This window comes from Excalfactoria chinensis, chromosome 7 (genome assembly GCF_039878825.1).
Source record: "Excalfactoria chinensis isolate bCotChi1 chromosome 7, bCotChi1.hap2, whole genome shotgun sequence".
In the NCBI taxonomy this organism is placed as follows: domain Eukaryota; kingdom Metazoa; phylum Chordata; class Aves; order Galliformes; family Phasianidae; genus Excalfactoria; species Excalfactoria chinensis.
The window spans coordinates 26,032,147-26,052,006 of NC_092831.1; the positions used below are offsets into that span (position 1 = coordinate 26,032,147).

The 19,860-nt window shown below is 41.4% G+C and overlaps 1 long non-coding RNA gene across 1 annotated transcript in view; it reads right to left on the reverse strand.

The window, feature by feature from the left end:
* The window catches only part of LOC140255118 (uncharacterized), a 56,755-nt gene extending 38,914 nt beyond the window's left edge, over positions 1-17,841 (reverse strand). The window contains exons 1-2 of the long non-coding RNA XR_011904391.1: positions 17,789-17,841; positions 17,223-17,335 (exon numbers count right to left, since the gene is read on the reverse strand). This is a non-coding gene — a long non-coding RNA (uncharacterized lncRNA). The remainder of the gene's footprint in view (positions 1-17,222; positions 17,336-17,788) is intronic.
* Between the last annotated feature and the right edge of the window lie 2,019 nt (positions 17,842-19,860).

Sequence of the window (19,860 nt, forward strand, 5' to 3'; positions counted from 1 at the left end):
TGGGCATATTCACAGATAAAAATAAAATCTAAGCATGATCCACAACTCAAACAAACAAACAAAAAAGAAAAACAACGTAACTCCACCTAAAAACAGAGTCCTATCAGAATTTAGCATACTGGCACTCAAAAAAAGCCCTAGGGACAAGCTGGGGGAAAGAACTAACCCTTTGTGAAGAGAACTGGCTGCACACAGACATGGTGAGATGCTACAGAGATTAGAGCTGGAAAGGCTACAGCATACCCTCTTCCCCACCAGCAATGCAGAAACACCCATATACTTCCATGCATGCAGCTGCATCAATTCCTATGCAAGGAGAAACAGCAAAAACTATCAACTCAAATAAGCAGACCTGGCAGCCGCTCGCAACCATATTTTACAGCACCATAAGTGCATTACAGCAGATGCAGACAATAAGCAGAAACAACATCCCTAGCACCTACAAGCAAAAGAAACCACAACCATTTCCCATTTACTGACCTCTGGCTATTCATCACATCTGAAATATTGCTGGTCATCAGGATTCACAGCTGTATTTATGGCTCCCTGATTTATAAAAAGCTCAGCAAGATGTTAAAGTGGTCAAGGATTTATCAGAAACTTATACAGTTATCTTTCATCACTAGCCTCTTAACTTCATAGCTATTTTTATATGCCTTCAAAGATCTTTCCTTTGTCCCACTGAAGCCATTGAACACTGTCTTTTTGTTTACTGATAGCTGGTCTTTTATTAGCCTACAGCAACTCCACACTTATATACTACCAGATAGGTGTGACATTGAGATCTCCTAGCCTACCTCAACATCTTCAGCAGACTTCATCATAGCACTTGCCTTTCAGGACCCCGTTCCCCACACACCCACAATACCCAGGATGGAAAAGGGCAAAATCCAAGCAGCTGGTCGTTCTGCACCAGCAGTCAGACAGGGAGTGGCAGAAGCTCCCCAGGCATCCACATCCCTGTCTGCAGCACAGGGAGGAAATGACTGGAGCCTCTGGGTTGACACATCAGCCTTTTTGCCTGGGCCACAGCAGTGCTTTCACAGGAGCCCATTCTTCAGCCCGTGTATTTAAAGTCTCAGTAAATAACTACTTAGATGTTTTTTTCAAGCATACTAATGATATTTTCAAAGACCACTTTTACAGAAATAGTGGAAGGAGAAAAAAAAAAAAGTGTTTATTTGGAGTGTTTAATGGAAGCTCTCTTAGTTGGTGTTCCACAGTAATGATAACAGTATCCTGGAGACAGACAGATCTGGTGGGGCCAATCTATTCCTTTTCAATTAGCACAGGTGCAGGAGCTTGTGCCCTATGTCGACCTTGCTTCAGAATAGCCCATTGGGCAGGAATTCTGTGTGGTTTCTTATGCATTTGGAGAATTTTCCTCTAGCTCTGCAGTCACTATGCTGTCCTTAGGTCTGCCTGCCACAGAAAGCAACGGGAAGCAGCAGGAAAAGAGGGATCCAGTTAGGCAGCATTCCATGTTCATACCAGGATCTTGCTCATGGTTTCTAAAAAAGCCTCTGTGAAAGAGGAACTTCAGAAAGTCAGATATCCATTGTGTTCACTGGCACTAACGCCTCATGTCCCACTCATTTTGGTGTAAGGATGCAAGCTTGCTTCCTACCTTCATCACTCCAAGGATGATTTGCTTCAGTGCAGTTCAGTTCAAGAGGGACATCACTGAAAAGCTCCCTGGAAGAAGCCACAGAAGTTTCCCCAAGAAGGAACATTGGTTCAAGTCCAGTACATGGGCTTGGCTTCACAGGTTGGCTCTTCAGACTTGGCTAAATGCTCCCAGCTTGGTAAATCACAAGTACAATTTACAATAGAGACCCACAAACGTTTATATCACAGATATATTGTGGATTAAAACTACAAGCATGACAAGGCTCCCCTGCTTTGCAAGCAGCTGCCACACCATCAGGCAAGCCCCTCACCCTTAAAGAGGTCTTAAACTGACAATAGAAAAAAGGATACTTCTCCAACACACCACCTCCGAAATCACTTACATTAACATAATAGGCATCAGACAAAAGGACAAGCCTGTGAATTCTAAAGTTGACCCTACCTGACATGACATGACCCTTGTAATAGATTTAGTATACAACAGCTAAGCTGAAGTAAACTACTGCACAATGAGAACCCGTTTTTTCCTTTGCATGTCCTCTCAGTACCAAAGCAGGAAGCCCTCTGACCTCTCAATTTGGTGTTGTGAAACACAAGTTGTTTTACATACTTAAAAGTCAATGGGGGTAAAGAGGTATAATCAGGTCCAGGTAGTAACCAACAGTTTCTTGTAGCTGGGTGAATTTAGGAATGCTATTCGCTGTTTCATGCACTATAAAACACATCAAGGCAACTAGGCATGAGAGGTAGCCTTCAATTACATATATACTTTGCAATGTAGTTCTTGTATTTAAGAACGCTCCTTGGTTAATACTTCAAGTGGAGTTGCCTTCTTCTGGGAAACAATGAGAATCTACTCAAGAAAGCATTTCTGAGAAACAGGGGGCCAAAGTATCTCTGCTGGCCCCACTCCACTGGGGCCAGAGCCCAGAAGATACTGCAGCCACACATTCCTAGAGCATGACTGCTCAGAAGTCTCTTCCAGAGGGGAAAAAGAAAAACATTCTGATTAACAACTAATTAGAAGGGGTTATCTGGTCAGAGAATAACCTTCAGCCACCTAGTTCTCATATATAGGGAGAAAGAGAGAGAGCTTTGCCAAATGATCAGCATTTCAATCTCTGAACTTTAGAGAACTAAGAAAGAGAAAAAGAAACAGAAAGGGATGGGAGGTGCTCTTAAGGGGGAAAGTTTGCTTTCCTCAAAGCTAATATTTTTTAGGAGAACAAAGTGATCATTGTTTCACTCAGCTTAAGCAAATGAGGCACCAGATAAAAGGATTTTTAACAGTGATGTTCCATTAAGAAATTGCTAAAACAACCAAATTGGCATGACCAGATAATTGCGAGAAACAAAATGGCTTTAAAATTAGCGCTGCCAATTAGCACACAATGCCCTCTTAGTCAAAGCTCAACAACTGATCAAGTCAGTTCTGCTGGTCCCTGGTAAGAAATGAAATGGTGTGAGCTGAATTCACCTCCCTGGCTCCAGCAGAGAACTGTGTCATTTCCAGACAGAACAGGATATTCCCAGTTCTAACAATTATTTTCAAGGTATGAGCCAGGCATTGAATGACTGATAACACAACATTGTAGTTAATCAACCCTTCTGCAATTAAATTGCATGATATTCAGGTAGAATCCCCCCGCCTCTGAACTATTCAAGTCTCATTCCAGGCCGCAGGAGAGACCATTCATAGCATCTAAAAGTCAACTTGCCAGGTGAGAACCAATAAGTATTCCAGCAAAAAACATATGTGAGGACTGATTCATCCTGAGACCTCAGTTCAAATGCAGAATAGATTCAGGCTGTAGCCATCCACAGCCCTGTAGCCTCAAGGATTCAGTAAAGACCTATGGATTATGACAGTTTGTTCCTTGAATCTGCACTGTCTTTCACAAGGAAGAGGCTACAAAGATGTAACTGGAAGTAGAACATCACCATAAAATGAATTAAATAACTTCTATGTCAGTAGAAACTCAGTATCATTTTTCAAGAGATAATTGTGATGTGCAGGAAGGGCAAGCTAATCTGCTGGAATTGAGAACAAAAAGTAGTTCTCCATATTTGAGATGAGGGAAGATAAACCAAGCATTAAGACTCTAACTGCTATATGTTTTCATCCACATTCTGGTAGACAAACCAAGTTTCCTTCTTCCAGCAAGCAGTGAATTTCCAGCACTACAAAGTCAAATTCATGCTAAGACATCACTTCCCAAAAGCTTCTTTTGCTTCACATCAGCCCAGATATCAGGTCTTTCAGCCTACAATACCTACCCCTCTGCAGTGCATCTAACCTCATCTTCACCACCTCAAAGCTGGGAACAGTTTCATGTAGTTGAACAGAGGCTAAGCAAGATGAGATGCATTTCTCAGTTCAGAGTAAAGCTCTTCTGATGAAGTTACGTATTTGGCCAGATTCAAAACCTCTCCTGTAACCTCAATCACATGGGTAGATTGCTTTCTGCTATACCATATTGTGGCTCTGGACAGCCTGGTCTGGTGGTTGATGACCCTGCAAACAGCGGGGGGTGGAGGGAGGGGGTTAAAACTAGATGATCATTGTGGTCCTTCCCAACCCAGGCCATTCTATGACTCTCATAGAGCTGCCCTCAATCTAAGAGGACAGTAGAACTGAACACTGAACAAGTTAATTCACTCCCTGTTCTCCTAGACAGAAGAATTTTCTATTTTGAAAAACCTCCTACAAAGTGAAACAATTACAAGGCTTTCCTGCAGAGCCATTTCACTCAGGTCTTCCAAGCCTAGCTAAACAAGGTTTCAGCAGCTCTTCTGTTTGCTCCCCACATCAGAAATTCAGCTTAAGGAGTGAAAAGTAACAGAGGCTGAAGTCAAGGCTTATCTTTAATCTGATACTGCGTTCAGTGGGTATGCCCATTTGACAATGGCATTTGAGCACACTAAAAACTGTCAAGCTGAACTCTGACTTTACAGCCACATCTTATCACAACTGAAATCAAAATCAGTTAAGCTGATGCTAATCTGGAAGTCTGCCACAACAAAACTCAAGTGATTTGAGGCTCCAGCATTGTATCATCCAATGACTTTTAACTGTATCTCACATGCAAAGCCTGACCACACCTCAAGGTTTGTTTGTTTACTTAAAATAATCCTCATCCAAAGGATTTGCAAACCAACATGTTAGAGAGCAATGACAGCACCCTATGTCACCTGCGAGCTCTCATCCTCTCAGACGCAGCAATTAGAAAACAGCTGACAGATAACAACTTCTAGATTCCAGATGTACTCATAGTATACAAGTGTACTGCCACAACAGTACTTCTCAAAAACATGGAGATATGGAAAGTTTATGCTGCCCTTGCACATAGACTGCTGATATCCTGCTAGAAAAGGACGTGGTGAGGGGAGACACTGCCCTGCAAGAGGGATGTAACAGCTGGATGGCATCACTGGAAATCCAAACATTTTGGAGCTGTGGCAGATGGCTTAATCCACCAGTCAGAAAAAAAAAGGCATTTGCCAGTGCATTCAGCAGCACTCATGGCCCAGCTGTCAGAATGGTACAGCAATCACTGCCATGCTCACCTTGTTTCATCAAGATCTAATGCAGCTTGCTGTAGGACCATGCTGGCACAGAATGCTGCCCTGCAGCAAACTAAGCAGCACAGCTCCTTTTAAACAGCCCAGGCAGCAGAAAACTGGATGTGTGGAAAAGCCATACACAGCTATTTAGCCCACCCGCTGCCAGAGTTTGCTTTGCAAGTAGTATATCAAGGCAGCAACTCTGACAGCACTTACTGAAAGAACATGCTATTTTTTTTCTTAATTAAGAGTTGAGTGTCAAATAGGGATATATCACTACAGAGCTGGATTTTGGCTTCACTGTTTTTTGAATACTCTTAGATAAAGTACAGTTTTACCTACTATCCCCACATGAGAGTGGGAGCATCCTCATGCCTGATTAGCTTTGGAATCTAAAAGGGAAAGTGCAAACTTCAGCTTTTGCTCATCTTAGACCACTTGCAGGGAAATTCTTGGTGGGAACTCCCAAATATTCTGAGTAAGATGTTACAGTTACAGCTCAGTTGCTCCATGTATATTGAGTAATAGTCAAAGCTTTAAAGTACTAGCACACACTACGTACATTGATTATAAAGGATTTTAGAACTGAGATTCTGCAGTCATTAAAGACCTGATTAAAAAAGTGTAATTTACACATAGGTTAATGAGGAAGAATATTTGGAGATTGGGGAAGAAAAGCAAGAAACTCTGAAATAGGACAAGAAGGGATTTATAGAGCAAATGTAAAAACAAGAGAAGCAGTGGTTGGGAGAGAGCAAAGAGAAGCGACTAGGAGAGATTAAACTTGGATTAACCATCTCCCAACAGCATCCCTACTGGAAATACACTGTTCATCCACTGGGACAAGGAATTACTTGACCACAGCTGCATATAAATGAAAATCTTAAGGAACACACTCTAAAAAAAGTTATTAAAAAAAAAAAAAAGCAAGACAACTTAGCTTTTGCTACTTTCCTATTTCACTCATCCATAAGTTCACCTTAAAAAGAACATCATCTCTGGACTACTTATTGAAAGCATGGATTGTTCTCTGAAACACCCAGAGCCATAGAAAGACTCTAAACTCAGTATTTAATGACTGACTTGAGAACGAATATCAATATAAAACAGGAGAAAGACATTCAGGTGATATGCAGCTACAACACAAGATCTTAGGCAAGGGTGACTCAAAGGCTGGTCAAGCAGGACAGAAGGAATTAAAGGATTAAATCAACACTGATGGTCACCAAGGAGCAAAAGAACTTAAGTGCAGAGCATGAATTCTCATCTGTAGAAATCAGATGACCGCCCAATCATACAAATCCAAATACCTACTTTTCCCCCCCATATTAAAATTTTACCTCTACTTTGGGGCAGTAAGAAGAATTGATAACTGTACAGTTACTCTTGCTGTACCTTAGGGTACACTGTGTTTCCTCATCAGGAATTTCAGGGGTTATCTTGGAAACAGTACTTCAAAAAAGCCAAAGCATTCTTTTCCTGCAGGAAACTCATTTCCACACAGAGTGTGAGATGAACCATTTCTTGAGAATATCTAGGAAACTCAAATTCTTCATTGTAATCAACATAAAACAATACTGAAGACTGTAACAAAATCCCAGTGAAACAGAAATTCTACTTTGCAATGTAGAGTCAGAGATGCATGAGTCCATCATGGGATACATGGGGAAATAATATTGTGAATGTATATGATTTTGCTTGTGTGTATTTGCTTCATTTAGAAGAAACTGCATACATTCTCTAAAGTATCATCCCCACATTTGGGGTCACTGTGCAACTATTCCCACCCCAGTGAGGACCACATGCTTTCTGAGCTGAAGACATTAAGTGTAAGTAGGCCTCCCTCCTCATTTCCTTCTGTTTGATTTACAGCTGTTCCACAACTCCTGTACATTAGCATTCCACATCGTCAATCACACACCGATACATATTCGATAAGCTTCTGAGGTAATTCATATTTGTTGCCACTTAGATGCATTGAGTAAAATATCATGCTAGGTCTAACAGTCTGCCATCTGACCACGGCCAACAGCAGCTCTGGAGGCATGAAGCGTAGTTAGGCTAAAGGGAGAATACTTCTGCACCCTCCAGTCTCTGGCAGTCATAAACACTTCACAATTCTGCATTTAGCTCATCTTGATAAATTTTGTTACATGAACATACACTGCAGTATCACATAGTTTGGTTTCAGAAATACTCAAGAAGAAACTGTTTTCACTTCTCCAAGCATCCTATTAATAAGATTTCAATATACAGGCTCTCTGTCTCCAGAGGGAGATTTCTTCTTCCTCCTGAGGATATCTGGGCACTGTGCAGCAGCATGCTCACACACTGCTTCTAAACTCATCCCAACCCAATGCATGACACCCTTTTTGAAAGCACTCCTAGTGCTGCTTGCACAAACAAGTCCACACATGTACACACAGTCTTTCATCTGAGTTCCCTTTTACTAAAGTAACAATTTCCCTTTTATGCAATTCTCTCGAGACTTGCAGTTTCCAAGGTTTTCTATTAGTAAGTCTTTAATTAGAAAAGAATTTCAAAACACCAGGACATCCCAAATGTGAAGAACTCACTACTGCCTACTAAGATCGAACACTGTAGGCCACACATCAGATAAAAGTCACCGTGCAGGTTAACACAGGATTCCCTGAGCCTTTAGAACTGCCCCTTGCAAAACTGCAGCTTGAAGTGTAACCACAGACACTGGGGTGGATCATGCATTCCAGATATAAAATTTCTGTCCATGTTTGCTTATGAAACTCATGAGAACTACACTGTTTGGACAACACTTATCACAGGAAGAGTATCTAAGATCAAGTGGAAGAAGTCTCTTGAGAGACGACTTAAAGCTGCTCAGCCCTCCAGTCACAATATTTTGAGGCATGCATTATGCACAGCTATACAAACCCCATCTATCATTGCCTTTAAGTGCATTGCTTTAATTTCTCTCCCATCCAAAAAACCTTACCTACAATGGCTTTCTGAAATATCTAAGCATAGCACAGAGGGAGAATTGAGACAGGCTTCAATTTAGCTTGACATGCAGTGCTGCTTTCTGCTTAATAGTTTGCCTAATGGCATTTAGTTTGCTTTGCTGTTTGTATGTTTCTCTCTTAGCAACAAGAGGAAAAACAAAACAAAACACATAGTGCTTTTTAACTATAGGCAAATGCAACCGTACAATCAAAACTGGATTAGAGAGTAGAATATCTGAAAGTACCCCAAACAAATCATTTGCATTGAGCTAAAAACTGAAGGCATATCTTTGAAAGAATGTAGTTGTGTGAACACAAACAAGCATCCAGAGTTGTGATTTCTATAGAAACTTTCCTCCTAAAAAGCTTTACACATGGAGCAGATTCAAACCCCAAGACACTCCCGGGGATTGTTGCTCATAGAAATATTCCCAACTCAGTGAGATTATTCATTTATTTTAAATTAGTCACTTACTTGCAGAAGTGAGCCTGTGTTAAAAAGATTTCCTATATACTGCTAAAATGAAGACGAGATAAAGGTTGGCAACTCTTCCCCACTGAAAAAGAATAAATAAAGACATCACCTCTGAATAAGAAGTGGTACTGAATAACCTGGAGGGGGCAAGTGTTTACTGAAGATGAGATATTACCTTACAGCTGGAGGAAAAAGCCTCAGTCTTACACTACAAAGGTGAATCTGATTTATGGCCTGTCAAATGCATCTCATGCAGCCTCCAGGTCCTCTGAGTACCTCACAACAGACTGGTGCAATCAGCAGTCACCAGCTGCTCAAGGCCAACGAGCAGCCCTGATCTCAAATATACCAATCATACTCATTAATAGTGAAGAATTAAGAAAATACGAGCAACTTCACACTTCTCAGCACAATAGGGAAGTCAGGTGTGTGAGCTGGCAGTGCACCTTCATTGGTTTGGGGGTGACTTCAGTGAACTCTTATAGCAAGGTGGGAAACAAACAAGAGGCTTCTCAGAGCACTGAGCTCTTCAAATTCCTTCTCCTTAATCTCCATTACTGTATAACTAGCTGCTGTTTGAGTTTTCTGTGGGAGGGGGAAGCTGGCTCTTATCAGGTGGAGCATGTCAAGGGTCAGAGTAAGAGCTCAGCACTGCTTAAGCCTCCCTCCAATTTTCTTCCCTCCACCATCTGTATGCTAATCTTAACTTGAATATTGCCCACAAGTAAGATCCAAGCTCCCCTGCAGCTCCGGGAACAAAAAAAGGCATGAGATTATGATCTTAAAACGAGATGGGGAATGCAGATTTTATTTACTGCAACTTTTTGGAAGGTCAGCAAGGCTCTAACAGATCTGACCATATGCTAAGTGATTCTGCTGACTGTCAGGATAGCCCTTCCCATCTTTGTGTAACATCAGGTATCAATGTGTACACTTTGTATTGAGCTGCGTGAGACCAGTTTGCTGGTATTTTAAGACACGTAACCTCTCTGCCTTCATAAAGCCCTGCTGAGATAAGCAGGTGCCTCTGTGCTGCCCCAGGCTTAGCACTCAGATGTGTTTAAGTATCTGTGTATTGTACCACACACTGGCTTTGTCCACATAGCTAACACTCAATGGATAACTGATAATCTGACCCAGAGATTCTGGGAGCTCAATGGGCTCAAATCCACAATACAACTTTGTTGATTTGAACTGTACATACTTATGGGAACCAGCAGGCACTGAAAGGCTGGCATCGCTTTGAACATATAGAACAACCACATTCTCTTTAGGTCTTGTCACAACCAAGTGACTTTGAAACCAAGCCTCGCCAGTTCAAACCACCTCTAGTAGGCCTGACCTATGTATACGTGAGCCCAGCATCAATGCCACTTGACAAGAACAAGTGGACACAAGCAGACAGAACAGCCTACCCAGAACACTGAAGCATACATTCACTGGGGGAATGTAAAAAAGTTAAGGTTGAAGTCAGGTTCATAGAAAGATAAGCTCCCTCCAAACATGCCCATCCCCATGTTACACTTCCTCAAAGCAGCTGCAACAGCTGGGTATGGTCAGTCTGGTAAGCAGCTATACCTCATCCCTTCTAATGCATCCTGCAAGTGACCTGGTCAGGGAAGAATTTGAGACAGGGAGGCAAAGAACAGGCAGCACAAAAACAAGCTCTGTACTCTACAGCCAGTCTTTGAGTTCAGGCTGAGGGATTTGGTAATGGAAAGGGACCTCAGAAACCAGCAACCTGCTGTGGGAAGGACTGCCAGCCACTGAATCAGGCAGCACAGGGCCCCATACAACCTAGTCTTAAATACCTCCAGGGACAAGGCATCCACAGCTCTATGGGCAGCTGTGCTAGCACCTAATACCCAGTACAGCACCTAGATGCTCTGTGAAAGAATCACCTTGGGTTATCATGGAAAGCCATACAAAGGAGCCTCATGGGGGCAAGGCTCCTGCCAATTAAGGCTCTGCCTGCCATAGGACTAAATGTACAAATCTTGGTGTCAACCAGAATATAGCTAATTCAATCCTTTAGTTACATAGCCTGAGGTCCTTGCACAGCAAAGCCAAAAGCATTTTAAGGGAAAGTTCAACAGAAAGTATTATGTTTGGACAGACAGAAAACACCTATATATATATATATACACACACACACACACACACTCTCTCTGGTGTTGATTAAGCCTCTTTATCATAAAATGTGAGCTGTTAGTATGTGTAGGAACAGCCTTTTAAGAAGAGAACACAAAGTTTTAAAAATAAACTGTTTACATATCTCAATTAGATTGCTGAAAGAGAACCAGCCGGATGAATCAGAAGTTGTTTGAAAAATGCTTCCAGGACTTACATTTGACAAGGCTGACAACATTTTGGTTTCTTTAAGTGATTGCATGGAGATTCAAAGGAAAGAAAGCCCTATAAAAAGAATTCACAGACCAAAAGTAAGCACTCCACCCTAATAGGAAGTCTCTCATTCATTTGGATCAGACATTTTGTTATGGTTTCAAGCCTGAGTATCAAATCCAGCATCAGATTATGTTCAAGTCTAATATCTACAAGACAAAATCTGAGCAGCGTGCAACATGGTACTCAATTCTAAGCAGCATCCTCACCAAAGAAATAAGTGTTCTGATTTTCACTTCCAGAAGCTCCAGGTAAGATGCACTGAAACTTTTCATACTCATCCTATTGGACATTCTCCAGTGCTGTTTAACCCCTTCGGAGCACTCCTGCCTGCTGATGTACCTACCATTTATTTCCACCGCTGAGCCCACTGTGGGTTACACAGCTAACTGTGCTTTCACAATGATGATTAATTTACAGCTACAACGCTTTCCCCAGAAGTGGTAAAGACAAGTCACTTTAGGTTGCATATAGCAGTGACAACAAGAACACACTTATACCAGTTACATAAATATAACCATCTGAACTCTCAGATGAGCTTCTTCACCTCAGGTATCATCAATTTCTAGAGCAGAACGGAGTCAAACTTTTTGGAGGTTCAGAGACACTGAAACTGAACATCCCCTCATTTCCTTGTTTGGAATGGGGCAAGACTTGTTTTAGCTTGAAAACAGAATTTCAAAGTCTTTCCAAGAAAAAGAAAGAAATAGAAGAAAAAAAAAATCTTCATATAAAAAAAAAACAAAAAAACAATAACAAAACAACATTTCCAGAACACAATAAGATTGTGAAGAGGCTGCCAAACCAGTTCAGCATCAGCTCTTATACAAGCAGAACCAACCTGCCTTCTGAAATGGGTACATTCACAATCATGAGTCCAATTGTATTTTGCCCAAAGAATTACTTCACGCTTCAAGTAACTGGCTACACATATGCTTGAGAAAACAGTCTTAAGTTTCAAAGACTTACAGTGGGAAGAAGTGGCTTGTCAGATGAGTAGACCAGCATGCATTGCATGAATGTTAAGATAACAAACCACCATTACACCACTTAGAAATAATATTTATCTACTGAAGTTCTGTCTGCTGCAAAGTCACTCGTTCTGAACAGTTTGAAAAGGTACTAAATTATAGAGTCAAAATGCTTAAATACACATCTTTATCTACAAAGAATTTGTGTGAGAGTTTTGCTCTTACCAAGAGCTGATGAATGAGGAACTAGCCTGGCATGGAGCAGACTGTGGGTGATGTGACCATTTAGGGTTTGATCTAAACAGGTTTTGGCCATTTATGACTCCATTCCATACACTCACACACTTGCATCCACTCTTGCAAGTCCAGTCCCTATAAGACTTGGTGCCATTTCTGGAACCCATTCAAGCCAGGCAACTGCCAGTCCCTTGAACATGGGGAAGTACTTAAGATTATCATTAGTTATCCCACCCTGAGTTACCATCCAATATTCAGTTCAGGGCAAACACAGATGAAGGATACTATGATTCTATACAAGTATCATTAGGGGTGTTGAATATTAGAGGGCACTCAAACCTTATTTTCATAAGGCAAGATTCTATAGCAGACACAGGACACTGGCTTGTAAAGCAAGATTTTGAGCCTAGCTCTGAGTTTGCAACTCACATTGTTAATTAAGAAGAAAAGAAACTTCTCCCCCTGCTTCAGTATCTCTTATCTATTTCAAGCTCCCTTGGAAAAGCCAGGGGCAGGGGAGGGGGGAATACATCTCATGATTTATTCATGTGACCCAGAGCTAGAGGATTTACCCTCACACACTGACCAACAAGACATCCGTGAGATGCATTAGAGCTGTTTTTCAGTTGTTTGAAAAGCTTGGCATCAGCAAGAAAACAGGTGATGAATATTGCTTTAGGTGATAAACTTCCCTGGTTAAGAATCCTCCTCAATAGGCTGTTCCCAGTCCAGAACTGGGATCTTAACTTGGCTTTCTGGGGACTGCAAGGGAAAACAAGACCAGCCCCAAACTGCTCCTATTTGTGTTAGTAACAAGGCTACCTCATGCACTAATGCCTCAAACACAAGGAGGAACACAGTGATCTCTTATTTATTTCTTCCAATCAAATCACTTTTGGGATCAAGTCATTTGGGAGCCAGCAGAGGCATTTACTTTATCAAACTCTACATGCAACCCTTAGAGAAAGCTATCCACAGTGGGAGAAACCTTTCCACTAATGCCAAGCAGAAAACAGCACATTTCTTGGCCAAAGAGACAGATACACCCTACAGAATATTTTAAGCCAACAAAAAAAATCACATCCTCAGCAGTGACTCACAATGGCTGTATGACGCCAGGAGTCTGTTTTGCAAAGTCAGGATCCTGTCTCCTCCATACTTACCAGAAGTGCCAGCACTCAAGATTTCCCATTCAACACAGCTGAAATGTTTGCTCTCTCTTGCCCCACCATGATGCCTCAGAACAGAAGCAGCTGCTCTGGGATGATGTGACAGCCAGAGCCTTCATCCTGCAGCCAGGTATAACACCAAGATAAAACTGGACTCCACCAGATGCTACTGGAGAAGACTACCAAGAGAAGCAATCTACAGCTTCTCTTCCATCACCAACTTCTAATGGGTTCCTGTGAATTTTCCCTAGCATTATGGTCTACAGTCACCAGCCACACAGGAATGCTTTTGTGAAGGTCATTCTTGGAGGTACATATTTGTAGGAAGATTTACCATCTCCTTCACTCCGTCATTCAGAGTTGCCTTGTATGTGTTGGACACACAATTCCCAATTTAAGACATACAGATGGACACTTCAAAACTACTGAAAGCCTTCAAGTCAGTTCTGATCCTGAATTAGAAAAGTTTTGTTTCAACAATTAAATTATCCTCTCCAAGTTTATTGGAGTAAAAACATAATTCTCCTTTAACAAAAGAGAAGGCTTTTCAAACCGTGTTTTCAAATACACATACACAATACTATAACTAAAAACATTACCAGTGAAAAGGTTCTACTGAAAGAAAATCCTTTGTTTCCAGTTGCTTAGAGTGACAAATCTATGGTGATGTCAGCATTTTGCCAAGAAAGGTTAAGTTTATTAAAGCATTCTCTTTGTGTGAAATCTGTCAGCAGACATCCTACCGCATCTGTCCTCAAGATCCAGTTGTTACTGAAAGCCTGTGCTGAGGAGGAGTCTGATTACAGACTTTTCTACTAGCAGTGGGCATCTCAGCATTGCTAAGAGTGCATTGCTTACACCTGCAAGTTTTCAGCTTTATATCCCTTGAAAGTCATCCCAGCTTCTCTTCCTTGACTTTCACTTAACCCCATTTCTGGGCAGCTACCCCACCTCATCATATTTTCACATGCACAGGCAACAAAAAAAAACCAAACAAACAAACAAAAAAAAAAACAAAAAAACTCCCAAAACTTAAATCTATAACATGCCATTTCTAAAGTGGAAATCCCAGTTTCTAACACTCATACTCTGGGATGTTAATTATCTGGCCAACATCCACTGAAACCATGAGCATTTCCCATAATGTGTTTCAACCAGGTAAGAAGGAACAATCTATGAGACATACAAAACCCACACCCTGGGAGAAGGCTCAAATAATTTCCTAAGAAACTAATTAAAAATAGCTAAACAAACTGAAGGCTTTAAATACACATGACAAAGTTCCTTGTCTTTCCTACTGTGTCCTATTCTGCGTTCTAATGAGAATATATTTAGAAAATGATGCTTTGCTTTCCTCCACTGTAAAGTCACAGGTGGGCTTCCCCTATTTACATACATGCACCCCACTCTTCCTGACTTCGTATCATGCTCTTACAACTTTCCATCAGTACAGAAATTGTGCAAGCTCCAAATCAATTGGATGATAATCCAACCAGCTTCCATCTGTGCTGAAGAACCTCTACGCAGTCTCTCAAATCAGACCAAGCTCTCAGCTAGTTAATAGTTACTAATATCTGCTCCTATCAAGCTACAATCTCCCTAAATCGTGGGCCAAGAGGTTGTTTGGATAGCATAAACCTGATAATCCTCCACCACCATCCTGACAGCGGGTTCCTTTCAGCACAGCAGAGAACAGGCTGAAGCCCTAAGGCACTCACAGTCACAGTTGACTTAAAGGCAAGCGTTTGGATTTGCATGTAATAAAAGTAACAGCCCTTGATATTTCAGCTTAAATAGGTGAAACCCAGCAGGGTTCATTTGTTACATTCATCACTGCTTGAGCTCTTGACAGCATCCTTTTCTCCTACTCTTAAAGAATGGCTCTGACAATTGAGTGAGAATCATTTGTTGCTGAAGCATCAGCAGAAGGCTAAAGAACAGACTTGCCCCAAGTTATCAGCGGAAGCAGCAAAGAACCTGGTTGACATAACCAGGAGCTCCCAGCATCAAAGCAGTACCTGGCTTTTAGGAACTAGCATACATGAAAGAACACACTTTGTAACAGACACAACCAAGAGCACCAGACCAGAAAGCCCCCCCACTCAGGTTGGTTATAGGACACCAAAATAACTTAAATTTTAAGGTCTTCTGGGAAGAGGGGGATGGAATTAGCAGTACCAGCATCTCCCACATTGTGAGGAAATCCTCCAGGAGTACTGTTCTCCCAAACCATTATCTATTTCAGTTTAGCATACACTGCTCCTGAAACAGACTCTGGTTCATAATAAAAGAAATAAGAAATGGTGTTTGAGAACACCTTCCCCTGCCTGTCTCCTGGGGATAAGGAATGTAAGAAGAAGGTGGGCCTGTATGGGGAAGAGAGCAGCTAGGAAAGGGATTTCTTTAACACTTAACTGCTTGCAGCTGCTATCTGTACTGTACACCATAAACAAGCCAGGCTTTGTCTCTGGCTGCATTGCCATGCAACATTCAACGAGAAGGGAAGTATCACTGTCTAGACCCCCTTACAAAAGGCCTTCAGTATTCTCTACAGGAATATTTGCACTTCTCCAAGTAAGAAAACAAGTCATACCCTTCCCCCCCCCCCCATATAAGAATGAAGAAACTATTTAAAAAGAGCACAGAAATTAGGGTAACTGGCAGAATAAACCACTTACTCACTGCCTACATGTTTTCTTAACTGGAGTTTGCCTCCTTCTCCTAAGGGCTGTGAAACTGAAACAAAGTCATCTTTTACATGAAAGTAGATTCTTTTCCCCTTTGTTTCTAATAGGAAGATTTCCAACACTGTATACCTGTCTAATGAGCACAGAAAGATATACTCTTCCAGCCATGCAAAAAGAGAGAAAAAACAGCATTTGTGGTGCTGTTTAACAAGGCTATTATGGGCCATATCCCAGACCTATCAGCATTTGTATCAGCATCTCTTCCCCAAGATTGTTTACCATCCATTACCTCATTTCCCACCACTGTGAAGATGCTGCCATGGGGTATCTATGCTATTAATGGCCTTCTTTTTCTCCATATCACAACATGGAGAGCTCTTTCAGAAAGCCTGAATTCCTACTGCTACATCTTGCAACTTGTTTGTACACCAGCACCAAGATAGACACCTACCCTGTAAAACAACGTGGGCTTGGCTCGAAGAAATTTGGCATTTTTCATTAAAATACTGCTTTGGCCAGAAATCTCCAGCCACCTCTCCATTATCCCACACTTTTTACATTTAAATGATCATAATGTGAAGAAGCTTTCCATTTCACCTCATCATATTCAACAGTTATGTTTAACAAACCAACCTATTTGTTTTCCATCCAGATTATTTATCTTTCCAAAGAGCTAGATTATAAACACGTTTTCTCCTATTACTATCTCAACACATTTTTAATCTGATTTCAATTACTGCTCAGTTACAGGAAGCACATTGCCAAACCAAGTTGTAATTTTGGAACCAACACCCCTCATTTATGAAAGAAAACAGCAAAACAGTCAGCTCCTCTAAGTTACCAGCCCAGGAGCATCCTATCACTTACATACATGTATTCAGGCATGGGTCAAGTGCCACTACAGTACCTGACTGCTACAAGGAAAGGGAGAACGGAAGTCTTAAGTATTTGTAGAATCCCCAAGGTCTGTGGATCATGGAAATTGTGAAAGTTTGTTTGCCTTTACTCTTCAGACAAGAATGATACCTACAGACAGAGTTTGTTGCAAGAACAGTCAAAGGAAGACAGCACTTATGGAAGGGCACTGAAAGAAAAATTAATCCACATACCTGCTACAATAGTTGTTTCCAGGATAACCATAGGATACCACACAGCAAGAGAATTGAAGCCAGTGACTCATCTGGTGCAATATGCAGTGGAGCCTTGCAGAAGCTGGTGCATTCTGTCTAACAAGAGAGCACAGAAAAATCTATTAACTCCCCTGAAGGCCACCAAGAGCCTGCCTGCTCCTCCACACCCCATGGAAGGGTCTATTTTAACAACACTCCCATTATCCCAAGGAAGAGACTTTAAATTTATGGTAGAAATACACATTTCCTCTCTATTATAATTAAACCATCACAGGCCCTGGTCAGAAAAGAAAAAAACAAAAAAAACAAAAAAAAACAAAACAAAAAAAAAAAAAAAAAAAAAAAACAAAAAAAACCCACACACACACAAAAAAAACATTTCAGAACCCCCTTTGTCACACATCTTATAGACCAGGAAAATAAAAAAAAGCCTCTAAAAAAAGGAAGTGACTAACACTTATCATTCTTAATGTATCTTATAACATTTCATTTTCCTTAAAACTCCAGCTGCTGTATACCATCTCAGAAGGAAGAGCTTAACTCACCCAACTGGAAAAAGGGCCTCCTGGTTAAGAACAAGAAGCTTCTTCACAAGAAGCAACAAACACCCAAAAAACACTCTTCCTTCCATGGCTGGCCCTTATATGAGGGTGGCTGCCCCCTGGGTCCACCCCTTCTGGCCAGCTGGGGAGCACAGGTGCAGACACTTTGCCTGTGCCCCCCTGGGCAGCCACAGCCCTTCACCAGGTGCTCCATCAGCACTTCAAGCCCTGAGCTAACAGTTTCCCTACACCTGCTTTGGAACAGAGTGATATAAAGCATAAAAATCAGAATTTTCAGCATTGGACTGCTTTGCCAGAAGTAGCTGACTTTCTTCTTGATAACTGCATAGTATGCAAATGTCTTGAAAGTGTGTTCCATGATGATCCAGTAATATCACATTAAATCAGCAGACAGATTTAGGCTGAGGAGTTGTAGCATCACACTCACAGATCAAAATGTGTAGGAGGGGATTTCGGGAGGTCATCTGGTGCAGCCTGTCCCCTCTTCTGACAGCAGCCAGCTTTGGTCAGGCTGTTCACAGCCTTGTCTGGGCGAGTTATGAATGTATCCGAAGCCTCTTGTGTTATTCCAAGAAACACAAAGAAACCTCCGAGTTAATCTAGGAAATCAGCAGATTAAATTGGTTGATGGGAAGGCAGAGGGAAATGAAGAATATATATGAAGGCAAATCTTATTCTATCACTCCTACCCAGCATAATGGTCATGAAATAGTTTTTTGACAGTTCATAGATTTGTGGAGTTCCTGTGGCACGTCAGCTCTGGGTCCCCACACTTATATAATGTGAGAATCTCCAAAGATCTTTTCTGTGCTATCAACACTTCTAATTTCACCATTCATCTCAATGTATTTGGCAGTTTTCTTAACAGCTCGGCTTCTAGAGACACAGAGCTGTAAGACAATGTCGACTTTTGCAGTAAAAAAGCTCTGCTAGACTGTACAGAAGAGCAGAACAGAGACCCTTACAAATTCAAAGGCCACGAGTCAAGAGCACCCCCCATTAATTTTACCCTTTCGACATGCAGTGAAATCTGTCTTCTACCGAGCCACATCGGATGTGTGGATTCTCAATCATTTCCCCATTAGCAAAGCTTTCATAACATCTCTCCTGGGCACATTCAGACCCACTCACGCCTGAACTCACACTTCAATCTTTCCTTTCAGTCACAAGATCTCTCTCTCCTACTCAACAACTTATTGCCAAGATGCTTACAGGAACATAATTATCTCTGACATTTCTCCCCTGCTGGTGAAGTTGGTTGGCATTAGTCAGTGGGTTCAGAAGTTGAGGGGAGAGGAGTACGGTCATGTAAGGGAACAAATTTTAGGCAACGCAGCTAAAATGACTTTACCATTTGTAAACTATGCTCATTGGTCCCAGAGTCCTGACTTCTAAGTATCTGTCCTTGTGAGGTTGCAAGGCTAAAACTGCGAGCAAATTTTATCACACAGAGTGTCAAACATGAAATATATTACAGTTTAACATTATGGCCTGTATATATACAGAGATAATGTCAAGTTCTGCACTACAAAGTGGAAGACACAGAAAACAGCTGCTGAGAGCATGACTACTTATTTAATATACTAAGTACAGACATGCCATAAAAGCAGACTTTTCCATGGACTACTGAATTAAAAAATAAATATTATGGCGATTTATACAATGGTTTCCTGTTGCTAAAGAGATTCTTGTCCCCAGCTTTCCAAGGAAGTAGCATTTCGTAAGCAGCTATCTCAGTCTAGCTGCTGTGTCACGTTTTAAAACAAGACTTTTTGCAGCTCCACTGGGCTCACCATCTATTTGTCTCAGCAGAAACGCTCCTCTTTTCTCTCTGCTGCTACTGCCCTTTGTGTCTGAATGATGTCTCAGTCCGAGGAGTGACATAGCCAGTCTTTCCTCTGTTCACCTTACTCTTTTTTGGATAAGACCCTACTTGCTTCTGTTGAGCACCAGCCAATTAAGCTCTCTATTTAATCTCCTGTGGTTGGAAAGTAAGGCATTGTTACCTGGGATTGGCTATTGATTATTCTTTTTCCTTCCAGCAATTCTGTCCA